This window comes from Cryptomeria japonica, chromosome 10 (assembly GCF_030272615.1).
Source record: "Cryptomeria japonica chromosome 10, Sugi_1.0, whole genome shotgun sequence".
Lineage (NCBI taxonomy): Eukaryota > Viridiplantae > Streptophyta > Pinopsida > Cupressales > Cupressaceae > Cryptomeria > Cryptomeria japonica.
The window spans coordinates 104851582-104875688 of NC_081414.1; positions in this window are offsets into that span (position 1 = coordinate 104851582).

Sequence of the window (24107 nt, forward strand, 5' to 3'; positions counted from 1 at the left end):
CCCTTCTTTCAGCGCTTCTGTGTTAAATAGCGCTTCTGTTTAAACGCAGACTAGCGCTATTGCAACAGAATGTTGTAAAACTCACCTAGTAACCGAAAAATTGAAAATCTTAGGCTTGTGGAAGCCCCCCCTTGGACATAGATTTTACTAACTATTTATTGTTTGTGCAGGTTTTAAAACTCGCCACTAAAAAATCATAAATTTTCCTTTGGTGCATTAAAAACTTGAAACAAACAAATTTCCATTGCTTTCTAGTTAGGATCATTTGTCTTTTGGTGCGTAAAATCAACAAGCAAATTTGATTTCCTTGCATCAAACTAAAGAGATTCACAATCCACACTTCCAATTTTGGTGCACATAAAATACACAAATCCATTTGTTTTGATTTTTTGGCAAACAAATTTTACTTCAAGCAAACATGTATTTCATTAAGTTGACTAGGATTTCCAAATTCTAGATTACAAAACACATTGCCTTTGAAGTTAAAAAGAACACCATGGTTGTTGGAGCAACATCTCCAAATAGTTAGACCACATTTGAAATGGTGGATTAAAAAGAACAAGTGTCTTTCGTGCTTGGCACACTTGTGCAAAAAGTCAGTCGAGTGGTCCTACCTCTAACACACACTATCCTCTCCCTTGGCTTTCGTGGTCCTAGGTGCAAGAGAAAAGTGTTAGTAACACTCAAAATTTTATCTTTTTAAGAGAGGCCTGCCAAGGGATCGATACTCTTGGGAACGACCTTGAGCGGTAAATCCTTCGAGTTGCTATAGAAATCAAATGAGAGCGAAAGCTATAGCCTTGGGTATAGTTGTTCCTATAGTGTAACTGGCCGAAAGGAAAAATGGGCCCCACCACCAGTTACAAGGCTCTTAAGTGAGTCACTGCAGAATGAACTTATATCCAAAAACATCGAACATGACTAAACACCTTTTAGTAGTAACCCACCCATTCTATTGATTGAGAATATTTGCGATATAATTTAGTGCAAGAGCATAGATGATTTTGCTCCCAAGATACTCACCATACATATTTCCTTGAGTAGAAACATAGCTTTTTGAAAAGTCACTTGTGGCTTGATGAAAGTGGTGACTCCCCCATCATAGGGATCATCTATTTGTTATGCTCATGCAAGACTTAGTATATCACATCCTTACCTGCCACAGCGGGATTCATAAGGTATGTAGTACCAAAGTCGAAGAAATATCAAGATGTGGGCTAAATTTATCACAACTAGCCATTTGACCTTAGGGATAAAAAGTGTTTGAAGTGTGTTCGTTTTAAAGACCAAGTGCAAATTGAGCCGACTTCAGGCTTTGGAAATACACCTTAAAATACATCTAAAGGAAGGGTCATATACAAATCCAAGGATTGGGTTGATCTAGACCCATACTCATTTGTGCCTTTTAGGCAACATTCTTGTGTTTGTGTTCTTGCTTTGTTTTCTTGTCAAAGAAACATCAAATCAGAAAATCACTTCCAAAAACAAAGTATTCATCCAACCAAATACATCAAAAAAGCAAAAGTACAAACAAGAAAGAGTCAAAATTTTATGACCATTCTTCACATCTTGCAAAAGAAGAAGCGTCATCAGAATATCAACTTGAAAAGAAGACCATTAAGCTCAAAGGCTTTGATCAAAAGGAGGAAATTCTTCTATATCAATAGACAAATCTTTGTCTCCCATAGAGTTTTTCTGCGTCACATGCGTCTATACCTTCAAGGAAAAACAAACGAATTTGATTCAGAATCATTGAACTGCAGAGCTTTTATGCAATATAGAGCTCTAAGTTATCACAAAAACCAAGGAGGTAAGATTAATCCCAACTTTTTCCCAAACGTCTGTATCACCTACAACACAGCTCGAGAAATACCATCAACACCTGAAAGGGAAGAGGTAGAGTTTGTCCCATTTGTGACACAAAGTTTTTATTGAAGTTGAAAACATTTTCATCCATCATCTTTTTCATACATCATCACTTCATCATCAATTCATTCCAACTCTCAAAACATTAAGAGGTTCTTGTCCCAAGTTCTCTTTTAGATATTGCTTGAAATCAAACACATCACATCACTTTTCAGATTGTTTCTACATCTAGGATAAGCTCATCCTAAGAGACACATCTATGCAGGTTAAAACTAGTTTATGAGTGAATCCTCTCATTACTAGGTAGTCAAATCTGTAACACATCTCAGATTTCTCTACACCTTATCACATCAAAAATCTTATCAAACAAGCAAGCAATTCAAAAAAAAGGAATTTCGGTTACATCTACCTTAAAAGTGCTAGAGATCCACATGCAACACACTTCACCAATCATCAATCTCTCATTTCATCAAAAACTCATCATCATTTTCACTCAACTTCAACAAGGACTCATAAACAAAATGGCTCAAACCCGATCACAGTCAAGGCAACGAGAAATAGAAATAGAAGAAGAAGAAGAGGAAAATCTCAATGAATTTCAAGAAGCACTTGGAGGAAATGCAAATGATGAAAACCCAAGTACTCCTACTCCTACAACAATAGAAAGGGGTCAGCATAACCCTCTCTTTAACAGACTGTTTGACGAAATACTCAGGAGCAATGCAGATGCTCACTTCTTAAAACTCGCTCAAGAAGGAGCAAAACTCCCCTCTGGCTTTGATCTTGCTCAATTGAGACAAGCTTCAGAAAGACAAAGTCGCCATGAAGAGGAAATAGGTAGAGATCCCATCAGATATAACATTCCTCGAGGTAACCCACCACCTCCACCTCCAACTGAAATGGAGATGTTGCGGCAACAAGTCGAGAATCTCGTCCAACAACTTCATAGTGGTATCAAAACTAACCAATTCTCACTCAATGACATCTGTCCCTATCCTTTTGATAGGAATCTTTATATGCTACCCTTTCCACGAGGATTCGAAACACCCAAATTTGAAAAACATAGAGGAAAGGGAGATCCCCGTTATCATGTCAGAGAATTTCATTCTACTTGTCTCGAAGTGGCATATGAAGACACCTTGCATCTTTTCCCCCAAAGCTTGGGAGGAACAACCACATCATGGTTTTCCCGACTACTAGGTGGCATTAGAACATTTGAGGAACTCATCCAGAAGTTTCTAGCTCATTACTCTCATAACATTGAATGCGACATCACCATGGCTGATCTGTGCAACACCAAACAAAAACCAGGTGAACTATTCTCAGTATTCCTGCAACGATGGCGCCAAATGTCTAGCAGACGTTCTCTTCAGTTACCTGAATGAGAACTAGTGGAAATATTCATTTCCAACTTAAACGAAGAAATGGAATTTCACCTAGATGTCAAAGACACAAACTCTTTTAATGATATGATCACAAAGGGATTAAAATGTGAAAGGGCACTCATTAAGAAATGACTCATCAAAATCTTTAATGAACCAAAAGATGGTCCTCGCCCGCGCTTCAATAGTGATAAACCAAACTTTTGGAATAAAAACAAGAATATCGTCAACGATGGGGTGGTGGATGCCCGGACTATCCAAAATGCACAACCTGTGGTTCGATTTGCAGGACAAAATCCTCCACCTCAGAATAACACAAATATTCCTTCCAATCAAGGTCGCATCACATCTCATGATGAACCAAGACCTCATCAGCAAAAACAAAAACGCACATACACTCCCTTAGGGGAACCCATTGAAACAGTGTTGCGACAACTCATTTCTCAAAATTTGGTCACTCTACCTAAGCTATCAAACTATGAGCCTCAGGTCAAACCGGCATGGTGGAGAGATACTGAACATTGTGAATTCCATCAAGGAAGAGGGCACAAGACTAGTAATTGTCATCGATTAAAAGATCTTATTGACCAAGGAGAAATTGAAATTGAAGGACATGACCCAAAAACAACAAATAATGATCATCTGATGTTCAAAAATCCACTTCCATGACAAGATCAAAGGGGTCCTTCCACTTCTAGGTGAGGCACTGATACCACTGATTATACACAGGCCACGTATAATTACACTATAAATCATCTGTATGATGCCAGTGAACAAGTTGCAACAATAACCTTCAAAAATCCCAACTCAAATTGCAATGTTGTTACACGTCGTGGCAAAGTTACCATAAAGGTAGCTCCACAAGGCACCACCTCCATCCCAAAGCAGTACAATCTTGTGGAACAATTAGATAAAAAACCTGCACTTATATCCATTTTAGAGCTATTGCGCCTATCGCCCTCTCATAAAACTATCTTGGATCAAGCACTCCAAGAGGCGTCAGTCCCTGCAAATCTGAATACAGACCAATTTCAAGCCATGGTTGGAAGTCTAAAGTCATCGCCTTGTCTCACTTTTTCCAAAAGTGACAACTCTTCCTTCTAGCAACCGCATAATGCCTCACTCCACATCGAAGGATTTATTAACCAGCATAGGATCAAGCGAGTCTTGATCGATAATGGAGGAAGCCTAAATATTTGTACACTACAATTAGTCACAGCATTGGGATATGCAGTAGAATCAGTGGATCCTCATAAGAAGATCACAATCAAAGCCTATGACGATGCAGAGCGTTCATCCAAAGGAGCTGTGCTACTACCAATCCGAGTAGGCCCTGTAGTAAAACACATCATCTGTCAGGTTCTGGACCTTCCTCTACCATATAATCTATTATTAGGGAGACCTTGGATACATGCCATGCAAGCCGTTCCATCTACCTACCATCAATGTATCAAGTTCCCACATAATGGGGTAGAGATCACAATCCTAGGCGATGCAAATCCCTTTGCATATTGCCATAATATCAGCCATCAACCAGAGATTATTGTTCCTAATAATAGAGAAGCCATTTCCTCCACATCATATATAAGTCCTGCCTCTCTTGCCAGTTCAAACACCACTATACCCAAGCAAGAAAAGCTTAAGATGAAGATATCAGAGGAAGGTCCTGGGGAATACAACTTGAGTCAACTCTTTTGTGTGGGACAAATGCCCACTTCACCTCAAACACATGGTAAACCACAGCAGTTACTTCAGCAACCACTAATCACGCCAGCATGTGCTTTGACGCCTTTCATCCTTGGCAAGAGTCAAGAAGAAGAAACCCAAGATGAGGACTTAGTAGACTAGATCTATAAAGATCCCATCACCACTGATATACCACAAGTTAAACTTCCTACAGATCAGTATGGTAAAGGCCTCCTCATTATGCAAAGAATGGGGTATGATGGTCAAAGTGCTTTGGGATATTGCAAACAAGGACGACATGAACCTCTGCTGCCGGAATTCAAGCCCAAAGGTAATACAGGCCTAGGCTTTGGAAAAGAGATTTTTCCTAAATTAAAATTCAAAGGAAAACCCAACAAACCATTATGTCAACCTACTGCCAAAAGGACACCTTTCATTATCAAAGCGGCATCAAGCACCATCCCAACTGCCCTACTGAGGCTCAAAACCCCAACACAACCATCACCAATGCCACTCATCCCACCAAACGAACTCGTAATCCCATCAGCAGCACCATTAGCAACAGCAACTGTATCAGAACCCGCAGTAACATCCATGGCACCAGTAGTACCAACAGAAGCCACCAAGTCAATATTACTGATACTCCCCGTATTGGATCCTTTAATCCCCATCAACCTTCTTGCAACACCGATCACTACAAAGGTACATCAACCAATCACACCTGCAATATTTAACTCCAAGGACATCCCAGTATGGTATAGTAATCGGATGCTAGAAAGTGACTCAGAGACCGACTCACATGAGTGGGAATTTGATTCTGTACAGCTTAACACTTCAGATGAGGAAGACACATCACCACCTCCACCACACAAAGACATCCCTATTTACGGAGAAGCATAGATAAAGACGTCTTGGGTTCCTGAACTGGAAACATCTTTCACAGACCCTACGTCTCATCCTACACCTGATTCTGACAGGGAGAGTACCATCAACGACCTTCACCATAATGTCTTAACCCTCACTGATACATCTAACGCACTTAACCTAATCGATGAAGTAATGCCCATTATCCATCCTGAACTCATCGAATGGAACCAATCAAATCCCCCATGTCTTGACTTCTTCCAAAACGATGAGGCTATCATTGACTTTTTGGAATTAAGGGATAACCTACCAAGCGAGGATCACAAAGCTGGATTCGCCATAGAACTTAATAGCGCAGCATACTTCGAGGCAGATGCCAAACCTTTCAACTGCAAAAATATAACAATAAAACATGGATCTTCTAGTGAAAACCACACTGTGACACTATTTGATCTGACAAAAGCAAAAAGAAAGAGCGTATCCAATGGTGAAAACCTCCCTGAGGCGCCTGAGGATGAAGGGTATGACATTCTCCCTGCTAGTACACAACATGAACGATCAACGATTCTCATCGAGGAAACCAAAGAATACAATGTGGGGACTCCTGAAAATCCTCATCTCATACATCTAGCATCTCTTCTCACTCCAGAGGAACAGCCTAAGTTTATAGAGTTCTTCCAGAAGCGTCAAATCAACTTTGCATGGTCATATGCAGACATGCTTGGGCTTGATCCTGATTTAGTCATGCATCACCTTACTGTAGCAAAAGGAGCCAAACCTGTCAAGCAAAAGCTTCGTAAAATGCATCCGCAGATTGTCATGCTAGTCAAAACAGAACTCAAGAAACTCCTAGATGTTGGTTTCATTACACCAATTGATTATGCAGAATGGATCTCCAATATTGTACCTGTCGGCAAACCAAAAGGGGGCATCTGCATTTGTACTGACTTCAGAGATCTGAATAAGGCATGTCCTAAGGATGACTTCCCCCTTCCAAATATCGACATCATAGTGGATCTGATAGCAGGACATGCCATGCTTTCACTTATGGATGGCTTTTCAGGATACAATCAGATAAAGATCGCACCAGAAGATCAACATAAGACAGCCTTCACATGTCCATGGGGCACATATTGCTGGAATGTAATGCCTTTCGGTCTCAAGAATGTAGGAGTGACCTATCAATGAGCAATGACCACCATCTTCCATGACATGATGCATACCATAATGGAAGATTATGTTGATGACTTACTAGCAAAATCACTCACTAGAGAAGGGTATCTCCACATCTTAGATAAAATCTTTGATAGACTGGAACAATACCATGTTCGACTCAACCCAAAGAAATGTGTCTTTGGAGTAACCTCCGGGAAGCTTCTAGGATACATCGTCTCAAGCAAAGGCATTGAGGTCGATCCAGCAAAGGTTAAGGCAATCATGGACATGCCACCACCAAAGAATATCAGTCAGCTAAGGACATTACAAGGACGACTTCAATCCATCCGAAGATTCATTGCACAATTGGCTGATAAGTGTCATCCTTTTACACACCTGCTACACAAGAACGTCCGCTTTCAGTGGGATGCCCGATGCCAACAAGCATTTTAGACACTTAAAGACTATCTCATGAATCCACCATTGCTAATGCCACCCGATCCAAGTAGACCATTGTTACTCTATATCTCAGCGACAAGTACAGCCTTGGGTGTACTACTAGCACAACATAATGTAGAAGGAAAAGAGTGTGTTGTTTACTACATCTCTCGCACACTAGTGGGCTATGAACTCAATTACACCCCTATTGAGTGAGCTTGCCTAGTAGTAATATTAGCAGCCACTAAACTGAGGCACTATCTGTTAACCCACAAAGTACAACTTATTGCAAAGATTGATCCACTCAAGTATTTACTCAGCAAAGCAACATTAACAGGCCGCTTGGCCAAATGGGTAATGATTCTAAGTGAATTTGACATCGAGTATGTAGATCGTAAAGCCATCAAAGGGTAGGTTATTGTAGATCAGTTGGCCGATGCACCACTCATAGGTGATCATCCTCTCATTTCCAATTTTTCAGATGAAGAGATATTCATGATCACAACAACACAACCATGGAAACTATACTTTGATGGTTCATACACTAGGCATGGCTCGGGGGCAGGCATTCTGTTTATCACACCTCAAGGTGACAGCATCCCAAAGTCTTAAAAGCTCACATTTCCATGTACCAACAACATCGCAGAGTATGAGGCCTTGATCACAGGACTCAGGCTAGCCATACAATGGAAGTTACAGGAACTGCAAGTATATGGCGACTCACAGCTGGTCATTCGACAAGCAACTGATGAATATCAGACCAAGGATGATAAACTCATGCCATATAAGCAAATGGTGGATACTCTAAAGACATCATTCTCTACTATCACTTTTGAGCAGATACCAAGAGATCAGAATCGAGCTGCTGACGCCATGGCTACCATCACATCTCTACTAAATCTTCCACAAAATTCAACACGCTATGAGTTCTTGGTCGAACAGCTTTGGATTCCCGCTTATGATATCTTTGAATCCGAAATGATATGTCGCCTTGTCGGTTCTGAATCCCCATGGTATGGTGAGTTCTACACCTATCTCCGCGATCACACCCTTCCTCCCAACCAATCGAATAACCAACGAAAAACCTTCATTCGCCAAACTGCTCGATATACCATTATTGCCGAAACCCTATACCGACGTGGTCTTGATGGTACTCTCCTTCGATGTTTGGAACAAGGTGAGATAACAAAGGCTTTGGAAGAAGTCCATGAAGGAATTTGTGGGACTCACTCAAGTGGTCCGTCACTAGCCAAGAAACTCCTGCGCAATGGATACTATTGGCCATCTATGGAAAAGGATTCCTACTACTTTGTCAAAAATGCAAGAAATGTCAAGTTCATGGTGACCTGATACATGCACCAGCCCAGGAACTGCAACCAATCACAACACCGTGGCCTTTTTGTCAATGGGGCCTTGACCTTGTGGGTAAAATCCATCCATCTTCATCCAATGGCCATAAATTCATTATTACTGCCACCGAATATTTCACAAAGTGGATCAAAGCTGTTCCACTTACCCAAGTCACTGGCAAGCAGATCGCCTCCTTCATTCTCAACTACATCATCTACTGGTATGGTGTGCCCATGTCCATCATCACAGATAACGGTCTTCCTTTCAAAAATTAGGATGTCCGTGAACTTTGTGAGAAATTTCACATCCAACATCGCTTTTCCACTCCCTACTACCCACAAGGCAATGGTCAGGCCGAAGCATCCAATAAAAACATATTGAGGATCCTAAAGAAGACAGTCAATGATGTCGGTCGTGATTGGCATGTTCAACTGAATCCAGCACTATGGGCATATCGAACTAGCATTCGAACCCCTACAGGCGCAACTCCCTACTCATTGGTCTATGGTGCTGAAGCTATTCTACCTATTGAGGTCGAGATACCATCACTACAGGTTTCCTTGCATAATTTGATAGATGATGAAGCTTACAGAGTCTCACGCCTTCAGGACTTAGAGTTACTTGATGAGAAGCGGCAAGTTGCATACAATCACCTCAAAGCCTATCAGCAGCGCATGAGCAGAAGCTATAATCACCGAGTTAGATCTCGTACCTTTGAGGTAGGTGATCTTGTTCTATGAGAGAATCCTCGCAACCAACCAAACAGAGAACATCAGGGTAAGTTTGAATCAAACTGGCTAGGCCCATATGTTATCACTACCGTGTTCGGGTCTGGGGCATATCAGTTGGCTACATCAGAAGGAGAACCGCTTGCAGATCCAATCAAAAGCATGCACCTAAAGCGGTTTTATACCTAAGCTGTACAGAGCATCAGGCTCCCCTGCATACCAGAAAAAATACCAAAAACATTCAGAAAAATGTCTTGAAGAAATACAAAAACATTAAAAAAAGTAAAGAAAAATCATGCATCCAAATGGTGAACAACCACTCTGGTGGCACCTTGGGTAAGTACGATGGTGAAAACCTGGCAAACAAGCGCCACTCGTAAAGGCTATGGCTCCATTGTCTTTCAGACTTGTTGCGATCATATCTACTACATACATACATCCATCCATCCGAAACCATGGCCTGTTATAAATCTGCAATCAAAGAAAGTACTTCATGTGTCTGGCATCTCGCTTTTTCATAGTCATGTCTACACTTGGGGGCAATGCCCTTAAAAATCTAGTTGATGGAAGTGGATTCTCCATTGTCTTATGATTCATTAAGTTCTTCATTCCAAACAATCATCAAAATCCAAGAACATTCAAACAATCATCAAAATCCAAAAACATTCAAACAATACAAAATCCAAAAACATCTAAAAACCATTGAAAATCACACAAAACCATGGCAACATCTTGTACATACTCATCCATGCAGATACCAAAACAAGCATTGACAAAATACTCACACGATGACCATTTACCAATCGACCACACAATCCACATCAACACTCAAACTGTCTTTAACAAGGATGCATCCTTCCTTACCAAAACAAAGACAAAAGTGACGTTTTCTTTGACAAGAAAATTATGTTAAGCTATCAAATACTTGGTTGATTTGTGAGTACGATCATTCGTTTATCTGTATCGGGATCTTTTAGCATTATTTTGTATCATTTATGCATTATTTCCGATGAAGTTCTGGGCCATGTACTAATGGTTTCTACATGGGAGTTCACCACGCTATGTGATCTTATGCAAAATGCAGTCATAGATCACTACAGCTTGCTGACTACAGCGTATACCTTGACCATATGGGCATGAACCATTATCCAGGATCCTTATTCTTTATTCTTTATATATATATTGTTTGTTTGTAAGTACAATGCTCTTCCTTTGGTTCCTCCTACCTCATCCAAACTGGATAAAGGTTTTTATCTCTTAGTACGGTATGCACTTGTCTTAGGATATGATCAGCCTAAGATCAAGGAGGATGATCCAAGTCATGCATGAACAGAGATAATCCTTGTCTATTCCGCAAGCAATACTCTGGTCGACTTGACCCTTATATCAAGTCGTTTGTATTAACTCGCTATATAAAATCCATGAAAGGAATACTCAGGTCATCTTGAATCATTATGTCAAGATGCTTGTATTCTCTTCCAACATTTTAAAGCTCAATGATGAAAATAGAGCACTATGGATCGTCATTTCATCTCATTTGTTTATATATTGCATTCCGTTGCATATCACCCATCCATTCACTCATTCATATCTAGGATTTTTATGCAAAAAGTGACCATTAAAACTGGTCTTGGATACAATCACGACCGAGTACTCTGATACATCATCAATGCATCATGCAAAGTATTACAAACCTTGCATTCCTCATGGTCATATCATCATCGCATTTAGTTGCATCTTGCATTAAGTACATTCACATCATTTTAACTTAAACATTGCATATAGTTCATTTTTGACATTAGTTTTCATTAAATCATTTGCATCATTGCATCAATCATAAATAATTAGATTCATTCTTGAGATCAAATTGTCTTTTGATTGTTTTACAATCATTTACTAGGCATTCATATAGTATCAATTATCCATCATCATTTTATCATCTTTTATCATTTTATTGCATACATTCATATCTAGTTAAAAAGTGCATTCAGTCATCCGTTAACTAAGTATCATATTATGCTCATTTTAGGATTCATTCACATTGCATTCATTATCATCTTTTTTAATTACATTAAGGTGCAGTTATTAAACCCATAAGTTATAATATCATCACATTATCATTTGTACTTAAATCACATTTAAAGCATTTAGAATCATAAATCCATTTGTTTCCAAAACACATTGGTTCATACCATTTTATAAATATCCATTATGCATATGCATTCCTTTAAAACATTATCATATAAACATTTGTACTTTACATTTTGTTTATCCATATTACATTCATCTAAAACGCATCTAGATGCATATCCATACATAAAAATCATTTATCATTACATTAACATCATCTCATCATTATATTGCAAATAGGAAACTACACCATCTTGTTCATAAATCATCATAAGCATACATCATCATCATGGCATTACATACATAAAGCATTACATCAAAAATCAAACAAATCATACATATATCAACCTGCATTCATATGTCAGTATCATCATCAAAACATGCATATAAGAAACATCTTATCAAATGCATACATGTACATATATCCATCTAAGCCATAACTCATCATCCTGCATAAACATCCATACATAAATCAAATGCATATCATCAAAATATGGGATCTCCTCATATATCTCATCTCATATATCAGAGTACAATGAAGTCTACAAAAATCGGCTACCAAGAGCCATACAGGATACAGTCCAAAGAATAAAAACAATGATACAAATACATATATGCATGAATGCTCTCTCAAATGCCACTCTGGCCAAATGCTGTCCCAACACCTCCCCCTGCTCCACCACTGGTGCCTGCACCACCTGATCCATCTCTCCGTGGAGGCCTCATCGAACCACCGCTCACTCCTGCATCCCCTGATCTCTCCCTCCGCAGCGGACCCATCACACCCCCACTGCTTTGCATCCTCTGTGATCGCTCTGATCTAGCCTACCGCATCTACGAATAGCTAAGAGCTCGCTGACTAACTGGCACCACCTGCTCATATAAACCCCGCCAGTACTCTATCTCAGCCTGTGCTCGTCGCATCTCCCTCATCACCTCCCCTATAGGCCCCTGTGCTCCTACTCCAATCCGCACTCTCTCCTGTAGCTCCGCCAATCTCTCCACTACACTATCTCTCTCCTACAGCACCACCGTCACTCTGACTCCCGTGCAAATAACTGCACATCCCTAGCTGCAACCTCTGCCTCCAAATCCTCTATCCGTGTCTGCAAGCGTACTATCACATGATCCCACAGATCTCTAGTAGCTCCCTCCCTGGTATCCATAGTTGCCTCCCCTGCACCACCCTCTCCAGTAATCCCCTCCCCTCTGTCCATCAGGATCTCCCTCTCCATCCCCCTCCCACTCAACTGAACTCCTCCCTATATCAATGGTCCCTGTGATATCCGTAGAGGTAGTCCACCTCTCCCTCTCCGCTGACTCCGCATCCCCAATCCTCCTCCATCTCCTCCTCCACCACCTCCTCCATCTCCTCCATCTCCTCCTCCACCTCCTCCTCCTCCTCCTCCTCCTCCTCGACCTCCTGCCCTCCTCCATCTCCGTCCCCTCTCATCCTCAAAAGCTGGGATCGGCTCTGCTGGATCTGATATCCGTGGGATCGGGTGCACTGTTCGGTACTGCGTATACTCATATGTCACCCCTGCATCAACGACCCTCGGTCGTATGTCCCATGGCCTCGCCTGTAGTGTCTGGAACTCTACTAGTGCCTAATCATACGGTAGCACTGGACCCCATGCATACCTCTCCCAAATAACTCGAGCATACTCTCCTGATCCCCTAGGCAATCCCTGCTGCCGCCCAAACTGTCTCAGCACTTGTCCGGGCACCTGTCTCTCCACATGGTATGAGGTCCTCCCAATGAGGAATCGAGTCATAAACACATATGGCAGTGCCTCTGCGTCATCATCTCATGGCTCGCACTCCAAGTATGGCCGCCATATCACTGCATTCAGGTCGTCCAATGCCCGCTGCCACCACTCTAACTTCCCCAAGTGGGGCTGACTCATCATGCCGCTGTACATAAACATGTACGGCTGATCTACTGCATGAAATCTAAGACTCATCGGTCGAGTCACTGGTAGGTGCTCCCAAACCCAAATATGCAGCAGCGTCATGCCCACTGCTAAGGAACCCCTCCCCCGGTAAACCACCTCATGGAGCTCCTGGTACATGTGTGCCAACACGCACGGCCCCCACGCAAATTGGGTCCCCTCGATCATCATCATCTCGATAACCTGCCCCCATCCCACGGCCAAACCATGTGAATGTCTGTCTGGACATAGCAGTCCTCCCATAATACTTGACAAAACTGCTGGTAGAGGCTCATATAATGCCGCTATATCCTCCCAAGCAACGGAGCCATCATCAATATAAACGTCCTCATCAAAAATCCTCTACACCGCAAGAGTCCCCCAGGATCTATTGTATGTGACCAGCTCCCCTCGAATCAGAATCCGCAGGATGCGCCACACATCCTCCACGGTCACTGTCATCTCCCCCTGTGCCAAATGGAAGGTGCACGTCTCGTTGTGCCACCGCTCTGCTAGTGCTGTGATCAATCCGTGATTCATACGAATCACGGGCATGTGCATCACCTCATATAGACCAGTTGCGGCAATGCAGTCTATCTCTATCTGTGTCAATCGGTCCCGCAACCCTTGTGTCGCAGGATGTCGCTCCTGTAACTGCAACACGCGCAGCTCCTCCTGCACATGGGCATCTATCAATCACCATCAGTTATTTTGTTTTCAAACTTTCTTAAGTTTAAACTTAGACTATCAACAGATACTTTGATCAAGTATCTTCGGGTCTCAATAAGCAATCATGGCCACCTAGACTTCAACGGGCATTTATCCTAACAAATGACCTAAGTCTCATCAGGCTGCTATGGTTCAAAACAACTCCCACTTCACCTCGCCATCCATCCATCATTGGCAATCAGGAGATTTTCTTCATCCAAACTGGGGCATCTCTTTATCCTAAGGCAAAAGCGCTATTATACCAACAAAAGCGTTAGTTTCTCAACAATAGCGCTACAACCCCAGCAAAAGCACTCAATCAGCTATACAACAGCGCTCAAACTACAAAAGCACTAAAACAACTATATAGTAGCGCCACTTTAACTCAATAGTGCTCAATTAAGCCCTCAATAGAGCTTATTAATCAATAGCGTCCAAACTTGCCTACAATAGCTCTACAACAAAACAAACGCGCTCAAACAATGGGGCAATAGCGCCATTGCGGCGCAGTAGCGCTAGTTTATGGAGCAAAAGCGCCAAAACCGTAGTTCCAGTGCTCTTGCTCCGACTTGACTTGGACTCAACTAAAAACCTATCAAAAATGCATAAAAATTAAAATTTCGAATTTGCGTACCGCTGGTCCATAGTCATCTGGGCGCTGGAACCATCGCACTCGCTCAAATCTGTGTTCGGTGATCAGAATCGGCATCCTCACTGCTACTCGCTCCTCCAAATGTCCATATCAGAGCTCTGATTTCCAAATGGTCGTGGTCACAAATGATCCTGTTTTCACCCCTTTCGCCTCATTTATACCCTTCGCCGTCACCGTAACTTCCCCTTGCTCATCGACGTGGTCCCCGTGAACCTCCCGAGCCCCCCATTTCTCAATTTTTCCCCCGTGAACTTCCCGAGCCCCCCATTTCTCAATTTTTCCCCCGTGAACTTCCCGAGCCCCCCATTTCTCAATTTTTCTCCCGTGAACTTCTATTTTTCACCCGTATGCATAACTTTTTCTCTTCTACCACTGTGCCAATTTTCATTCTTTTTCGAGAGATCGCCCGATTTTTCGAAATTTTTCGGCCCATCTCTCGAGGGGGCATACCACCCATTAAATTTACATTTTATGGGGCATTTTCTTCACACCAGTTTTTCTTTCTTTGAAACGATGCGATAAACCGCACTGTCTCAAGGAGGGGCAAATGTAGTCACACAAATCTGTCCAGTTTAATTAAATAAATATTTGCTATTTATTTGATTAAAAATCCACTAGCCATCAATTAATTAAATTAATATTTAATTAATTCATCCCCAAACATTCTTCTATTAATTAAATAAATTATTCAATTTATTTTAATTAATTCATTAAATCAAATTCAAATCAATTAAATAAATAAAATCTATTTATTTAAATTAAATCCCCCTTTTCCTCTTTTAACTAAATTAAATAAAACATTTATTTAAATCATTATCCCCACCCCACTTGCATTTTCCTACAAATACAACTTGCACACATTTATTGGAATAAATGAATTTTTATTTTAATAAAATTCTATTTTCCCTCACCCACCAAACCCACTTGCAAATCTAATTCCCTTATAGATTCTTTTAACCCCTTCCTAATTAGTCCAATCCATCCCCTAATTATTGTCACATTCCTAAGCAAAATGGAGTCACTTCTCAAAGACTCCAAAGTCTTTGAAAAGCATTTAATGCTTTGTGTGTTCAACAAATTAACCCCCAAAGTCTTCCAAGACCACTAATGGCTCTTACATGACCATTTATGGCTCTTACATAACCATTTATGGTTATTTCAAACTTGTCCCCCTAAACATTTATTGTTTTGACCATATTCATCCATTTCACATTTGCACAAGAGTTCATCCATTGGATAAAAGTTTTATTCTTTGAATAAAGAGTTTATTCATTCAACCAACCTTGACTTTAACTTCCAAAGTCATGTCAGGCATTTAATGCTTATTCCCTCTCCTCTCAACCTATCTCACATTGACACTTGTCATCCTGGGATTGGGTTGAAAACCCTCACATGGATTTGAAATTATTCAATCCTGACCCTTGTTGAGATTGCTCAATCTCAACCATCCATTGCTCCATTTTTCCTATAAATAGAGCTCATTTCTTCATAATCCAAATCCTGAAAACTTGTATGCATTTAAGCTATAGGCATTTTAAGAGAGCATTTTAGCATAATTAACTAATATCTTGTCATTTTGGATAAAATCAATCATTTTAGCATCAATAGCATAGTATTAGCTTTTCATTTCAGATTTCAAGCACAATACTACAATCTCAATCCTCCATAAGCATCCATAGTGCAAAAAGCTGCTGAGAGCTACACTATTTTGGAACTTGGAGAGGAGAGGAACAAGGGAGAAAGAGTTAAGAGCATGTTAGGAGGTATTTGGAGATGCCTCATCATATTTGCTTCTTTAGTTAAATATGCTTTCATGTTTTTAGTGTCTCTCTTGGTATGCCTATTTAGATTAGTCTTCAATTGAATAACACTAACAGTTTTCTGGTTTCTTGTGTTGTTTGTCATTTGCTAATCTTGTCCACTTTGCAGGGCATCAAAAAGAATTAATAGGTTTAAGAGAGTATTTTTATTGATATTTTATAATACTCAGAGGAACTCTCACTACCTGATGAAGAATCTAACTTAGGCTTCTATTTCTTCTCTTTTCCCCTTAGATTATTATGCAACCAATGCCTAGGATTTGGAACCACAAAGTGAATCTAATTGAGTCAACTTGGCTTGTTCCTATGTCAAGTGTTCATAAAAAACCTTAATAAGAAGGAACAATTAAGGAAAAATTCAAAGCATCCATAGCCAAATAAAATGTGCAAGCAAAGACTTGGAAGGGTCCTTAAAGCTTAGACAAAACAAGGAAGATGCATTCTTTGTTAATATAATCCTTTCCACAACCTTGTTATATTGATCTGATAGACTTGAATTTCTCTATATAATCCACAATGGAGTAGAAAAAATTAGGCACCAAAGAAATCAAATCCATCTCAAGTTGAAGTGCCCTAAACTCATTAATAGTACCAAAAATCTCCTTAAAGTTGTCCCATATTTCTTGAGGTGTAGTGCAAGATTCAAAGTGAAATAGAAGACTGTCAGAGAGATGCAATTCAATCTAACCCATATTCACATCCAGCTTGTTCCTATGTTGAAATATCTCCAATTGGTAGGTCAAGTTTGGAGGGTTCTTTGTTAAGAAACAAGGTGAAGAAAGGTTGCAATACTAACTTTCTTATATGATTATAAATCTAAAATTGGACTACCAAATTTGAAATTAACATGTTATTACACCATTCAACATAAATATATAATCAACACACCAAAAGAGACACCATATTTACATGGAGAATCCCTTTTAGTTAAAAACTCCACAAGAAAAAGAGGGCAATATATTATTATTCAAAAGTGAGAACACCATAATAATACACTTCTCCAACTAAACATATAACCATCTAGAAACCTTAAAGAAACTTGTGATGAAACAACCATGCCTTGGCTCCAATTTATAACCAAACGTGAGAGGAAAAACCACTAATATTTTCTCAAAACAAGGAGCAAAAACCGCTGCTAAAAACTCATGCCTTCAAGAATGAATAGCCAATAGACATAATAAAACAATAAACTCATTAACTGACTCCTCCTTTGGTGCCTGATGCAAGAGCATCCCCAATTCACAACAATCTTGCATCAACCAAAAACATTTTCCTTGTTGTTTTGTTTGCAGTTTCAACTTTATTTCTGTGTGTCTCAGTTTCGGTTCACCAAACCCTATGCAGTTGGATTCTACTTGAACACTTGATCATCTTTCTTGCTTTCAAACTACATCTCATTTGGATCACTTTCCAACAAGATATCGCCACCAATTTCCATGACAGTTTCTTGTTACCGGTTGTTCCTTGGTTACTGGTTGCCTGAGACCTATTCTAGTGATCTACTAAAACCCATTCTGAATCTTGTGGAGCCTTGAACGTTGATCTCGATGTTTCTTGGCATGTGGCCAACCTTCTACATTTCATCCTTTGGATTTTCTGGAGGAATCTCGTAGCGGAGGCCAACCTTGTTCATTTTGCACGTTAGGTCTTGTTCTTCGGGTTTTGATCCCTTTCGGCTGACTAGATCCTTTGGATCGATATATATATTTGTAATCATGTTTTAAAATGTAATAAATTAGAATCAATCAAAGTATCAGATAGATAGACTGTGCCTAGAAGATAGTTATTTTGATTCAAGGTCCTAGTTGTGACCTATTGTACCAGGCCTGTGTGTCGGTATATTGTAACCCGATTGTTACTGGTTGGATGTAATCAAATTTCATGGAATCAAACTATCTATCATTCATTGCCTCCATCATATATGTGTGTTTTCGTTGTGTTTACTCTTGCTAACTGGTCTGGATTGATTTCCTTGAGGTACCTCCTCACCGATGACTGTTTCAAGTGGTATCATAGCGAAGTTTCATTTTGAAGGTTGTGTGTCCTGAATTTTGTTGTAGGATGGAGGATTGCAGATCCAACTTGCAATTACAGAGGACTACCATAAATTAATAGCGCAAAGAGGAACTAGGAATGGTGGAGCATGTGGGAATGCAGACCCTGTTGTGATGGAGATATTGCGAGGAATAGCAGCCCGGTTAGAAGCCGTGGAGACAACCCAGAGAAGAGGCCAACATATTGAAGATGTAAGCGAAGATGAAGGAGAAGAATCCCCGATAGAACAAGTAAACCTATCGACAGTTGATCCGAATGAAGAAAGGATTTTAAGGGTTTTGAGTAGGGCGAACACTAAACCTCATTTTACCCCACCGGAATATGATGGGAAGTTAGATTCGGATGAATTGATGGATTGGATCTCAGAGACGGAGAAGTATTTTGATTTTGAAAACACTACAGAGGAGAGGAAGGTGAAATATGCATGTACCAAGCTGAAAGGTCTTGCATCTCTTTGGTGGGAGCATTTGCAAGTTGATAGAAAAAGAAGAGGTAAAGAAAAGATTAAGACATGGGATCAGATGATTGCTAAGTTGAAATCAAAGTTTGTTCAAGCAAATTATCAAGTAGATTTGTTTTGGAAATTGCAGAACGTTAGACAAAAGATATCTAGTGTGAAGGAGTACACCGAAGCATTTTACAAATTGAACATCAGACCCAGCCATGTTGATGATGAAGTTGAACAAATTGCTAGATATTTGAACAGGTTACAGATGTCTATACAAGATGAACTCAGTATGATCAAATTGGAGAGTGTTGAAGAGGCTTACCAGTATGCACTAAACGGTGAAGAGAAATTGAACAAAAAACATGAGCAGAGACAGAGAGGTAGAGGTGGAAGATTTACCGGAGGAAGATTTCAAGGAGGAAGAGGATATACCGAAGGAAGAGGAACCAATAAAGATCAAAACAAGGACAAGGAAGTGAGCAAAGAAGGTAATTCATATCGGAAGGATGATAGAAATTTCTACCGAATGAGAGAACCGGATGGTTACCGGAATGAGAAATTTGGAAGACAAGACAAGAGGACATTTAGAGGTACTTGCTTTAAGTGTGGAGGAGAAGGACATCGTGCATTTGAATGTAAGAAGACAGAGGCTATCGGAAGAGCAATAGTGGTGGAAGAAAACCCCACCGGATCAGACAATAAACCAGAAGATGGAGAACTGTTGATGATGAGGAGAGCTTTGTGTCATACCGGGTAGATAAAGAACCCTTGCAGAGGAAGAATTTGTTCAAGACCAGATGTAAGGCATCTGGTGCTAAGTGTTGTAAATTTGTTATTTGTAAAGCGGAAAAATCGAACCCTAGTCGTTCTCCCCTCCCCAACTCCAAGGAGAGAGAAGGGAGAGTCACTAGGGTTGATGGTTTTCACTTAGGGGAGACTTTACATTCAAAAGAGGGGTTGAAACCCACAAGATCCAATCCCACACAATGCAAGATTGGATTCTAAATGAGTTTCAAGGGTTAAGACATCAAGGATACCCTCTTTTGTAAAGAATGTAGATAGAATGATTGAACTAGGAATGCATGTAAAGTAGGAAAGATTCGCTTATAAACAGAGATAGGGATATGGGATGAAGCTACGGACCTGGAATTAGCAGTAAAATGTCGAGACGGTGCTGTTCTGCAAATTTGAGCGAAATTTGATGGGACGATGGTGCCCGGCGTGCACACGGTCCTCCGAAAAATCCGCGAAACGAAGGGGGATCTGTTCATCTCTGCACAAGGATTCCAGATCTTCAATTACAGCCGCATACCTGCAACCTACACATAGAAAAGAGAGGATGACTGGGGGGTTAGGGATGAGGGGTTTGCCTTTAGGTCAAACCCCGGTTTTGGAATTAACCAAGAAATGAGAATGCTGTAAATGTAAATGTTTGTAATGTAAACAAGTACTGATACCTTGTTGTAAGAATGTTTGTATTCTTACATGCGAAGGTGTAATATATGTAGTATGTTGTATGTTGTATGTGATCTCCTCTTCAATGGTTGAATCCTTGTCTTGAATGCAACACTTAGTCTTGAATGGAGACTTAGAATGCTCAATTGCTTGAAGGAATGCTTGAATGCTTGAATATCGTTTCCACCTTTTTTCCATCTACCAAAATGGGAGAGGAAATGTAGTTTATATACTTGTCAATTAGGGCTGATAGACTGATTTTCCCGACCTTAGGCCGACCAGGAAACATTATTTTCCAATTTGCAAATTTAAAGACCCGAAGCCCCATAAGAGACCGGGCCCAAAATAGGGCCAGGGACCAGGGCGCTGGGCGCCATGGTCCTGGGGGACCAGGGTGTTGGGCGCCCTAGTCCTGAAGGACCAGGGCACTGGGCGCCATGGTCCCACCTCCCGGGATAGCAGGGTGCAAGGAGGGATCAGGCCAGGGTGCTAAAAAATGCAGTTTTTGATGTCATAAACAAGTTTCGGGGTCTCCATTCAGGTTCCATGTTGCATCGCCATCGTGAAGACCCAAATGCGGTCGAAATTGCAAGTGTCACAATTTTAGGATGCTACATTATTTATAGTGGTAGTTCAGATAATCTTGTTTCATAAGAAACGGTGAATAAGTTGAAATTGGAGAGATTGAAACACCTTAAGCCTTATTAGATAGCATGGATTTCGGATGAACATAAGTTGTTAGTAAGTGCACAGTGTTTGGTAAAATTGAAAATTGGGAATTATCATGATGAAGTTTTGTGTGATATTATGGCTATGGATATTTGTCATCTTTTAGTGGGAAGACCTTGGCAGTTTGATAGATAGGCAATACATGATGGGAGGAAGAATACATACACTATTGTGGCTAATGGGATGAAGCAAACCTTGTTACCTTTGAAGAGTGAAGTGTGTAAAAATACCAGAATCTATTTAGTAGATGGAAGGAAATTCATGGATGGACTGAGACATGAGAATGTGTGTTTTTCCTTAATTCCTAAGAAGATTGAGAGACTGGAACCGGAAGGAAAACACCCATAAGAGATAAGAGATTTGATGACATAATATGAGGACATCATTTCAGATAATGTACCTGATGGATTGCCATCTATAAGAAGTATTAGTCATTGCATGGACTTGGTTCCTGGAGCTAGTTTACCTAACAAAGCTGCACACCGGTTGACACTGACAGAGAATGAAGAACTAAATAGACAAGTGCAGGAGCTTTTGAAGAAAGGTTTGATCAGGGAGAGTCTGAGCCCTTGTGCAGTACCAAATGTATTAGCACCTAAGAAAAAGGGAGAATAGAGGATGTGTACTGATTCAAGAGCAATAAACAAGATCACAGTGAAATACCGGTTTCCTTTGCCTAGGATGGATGACATAATGGACTATTTGAGTGGAGCAAAATACTTTACAAAGATAGATTTGAAGAGTGGATATCATCAGATTAGGATCAGAGAAGGTGATGAGTGGAAGACAACATTTAAGATAGATGAAGGACTATATGAATGGTTGGTGATGCCTTTTGGATTGACTAATGCACCGAGCACTTTCATGAGACTGATGAATGAGGTATTGAAGAAATTCTTCGGCGAGTTTGTTATTGTGTATTTGGATGACAATATGATTTTTAGTAGAACAAAAGAGGCGCATTTATTGTAGTTAAGACAAGTTTTACAGAGGTTGAGAGAAGAAAAATTGCTGATCAATATCAAGAAGTGTACTTTCATTAAGGATGAGTTAGTCTATTTAGGATCTGTGATATCTGAAGATGGTTTGAAGATGGAACCTGAGAAAGTGAAAGCCATTGTTGAGTGGCCTACACCAGAAAGCATTAGAGAGGTGAGATCATTACATGGATTGGCTAGTTTTTACCGGAAGTTTATCATAAATTTCAGTTCAGTTTGTAACCCTATGACTGAGACCATGAGAGGGGATCATAAGGAATTCAAGTGGACCACCGGACCAAACAAAAGTTTTGAATTGTTGAAGCAGAAAGTGACTGAGCAACCTGTGTTAGCTTTATCGGATTTCAAGAAGGTATTTCAAGTGGATTGTGATGCAAGTGGAATAGCAATAGGAGCAATTTTGAGTCAAGAAGGGAGAACAATAGCCTATTTCAGTGATAAATTGAATGATGCCCGAAAGAGATATTCAGTGTATGATTAGGAATTTTATGCCATAGTTCAAGCCTTGAAGAAATGGAGACACTACTTGTTGCTTAAGGAGTTTTTGTTGTATACAAATCATCAAGCTTTGCAGTATTTGAATAGTAAGAGTAAGTTGAATCAGAGACATATGAGATGGGTAGAATTCTTACAGAGTTACACCTTTGTGTTGAAGCATAGAAGTGGGAAATCTAACAAAGTTGTTGATGCATTGAGAAGGAGAAGGAATTTGTTGACAGAAATGAGGGTGACAGTATTAGGTTTTGAATATTTGAAGACCTTGTATGATGAAGACCTGGATTTTGCAGAACCTTGGAAAGCATGTAAAGAACCAGTTATGGTTGATAGGAGAAAATGGTTGGATTATTTCATTCAGGATGGGATGTTATTCAAGGTAGTTTAGTTGTGCATATCTAAGAGTTCCATGAGAGAGAACCTAATAAAAGAGAAACATAGTGGAGGTTTAGCTGGACATTTTGGCATTGAGAAAACAGTTGCATTGGTGAGTGAGCAGTACTTTTGGCCCCAAATTTATAAGGATGTTAAGAGATATGTGCAGAGTTGTAGAGTTTGTCAAGTTGCAAAAGGTAGTAGTCAGAATGTGGGATTGTATAAACCTTTGACAGTACCGGTAAGACCTTGGGAGGATATAAGCATGGATTTTGTACTTGGATTGCCTTAGACACTGAGAGGGAATGATTCTATATTTGTGGTAGTGGATACATTTTCAAAGATGGCTCATTTCATACCATGTAAGAAGACATCAGATGCATTGCATGTAGCAGACCAATTTTTCAAGGAAGTTGTGAGATTGCATGGATTACCTAAGAGCATAGTTTCAGACAGAGACACTAAGTTTGTTGGCTATTTTTGGAGAACACTTTCAAAGAAGATGAAGACAGATTTGAAGTTTAGTTTTACTTTTCACCCATAGATTGATGGACAGACAGAAGTTGTTAACCGGAGCTTGGGAAACTTGTTGAGATGTTTAGTGGGAGATAAAACTGGAAGTTGGGATTTGATCCTTGCACAAGAAGAGTTTGCCTAGAACAATTTAGTGAATAGAAGTACTGAAAAAACACCTTTTGAGATTGTTACCAGAGTGCATCCTAGAGGAATAGAAGAATTGAGAGACATTAGCATTGAATACCGGAAGAGTTCAGAAATAGAAGATTTTGCAAATCACATGGCAGCATTGCATATTCAGGTTAAACAACATTTGGAAGACATGA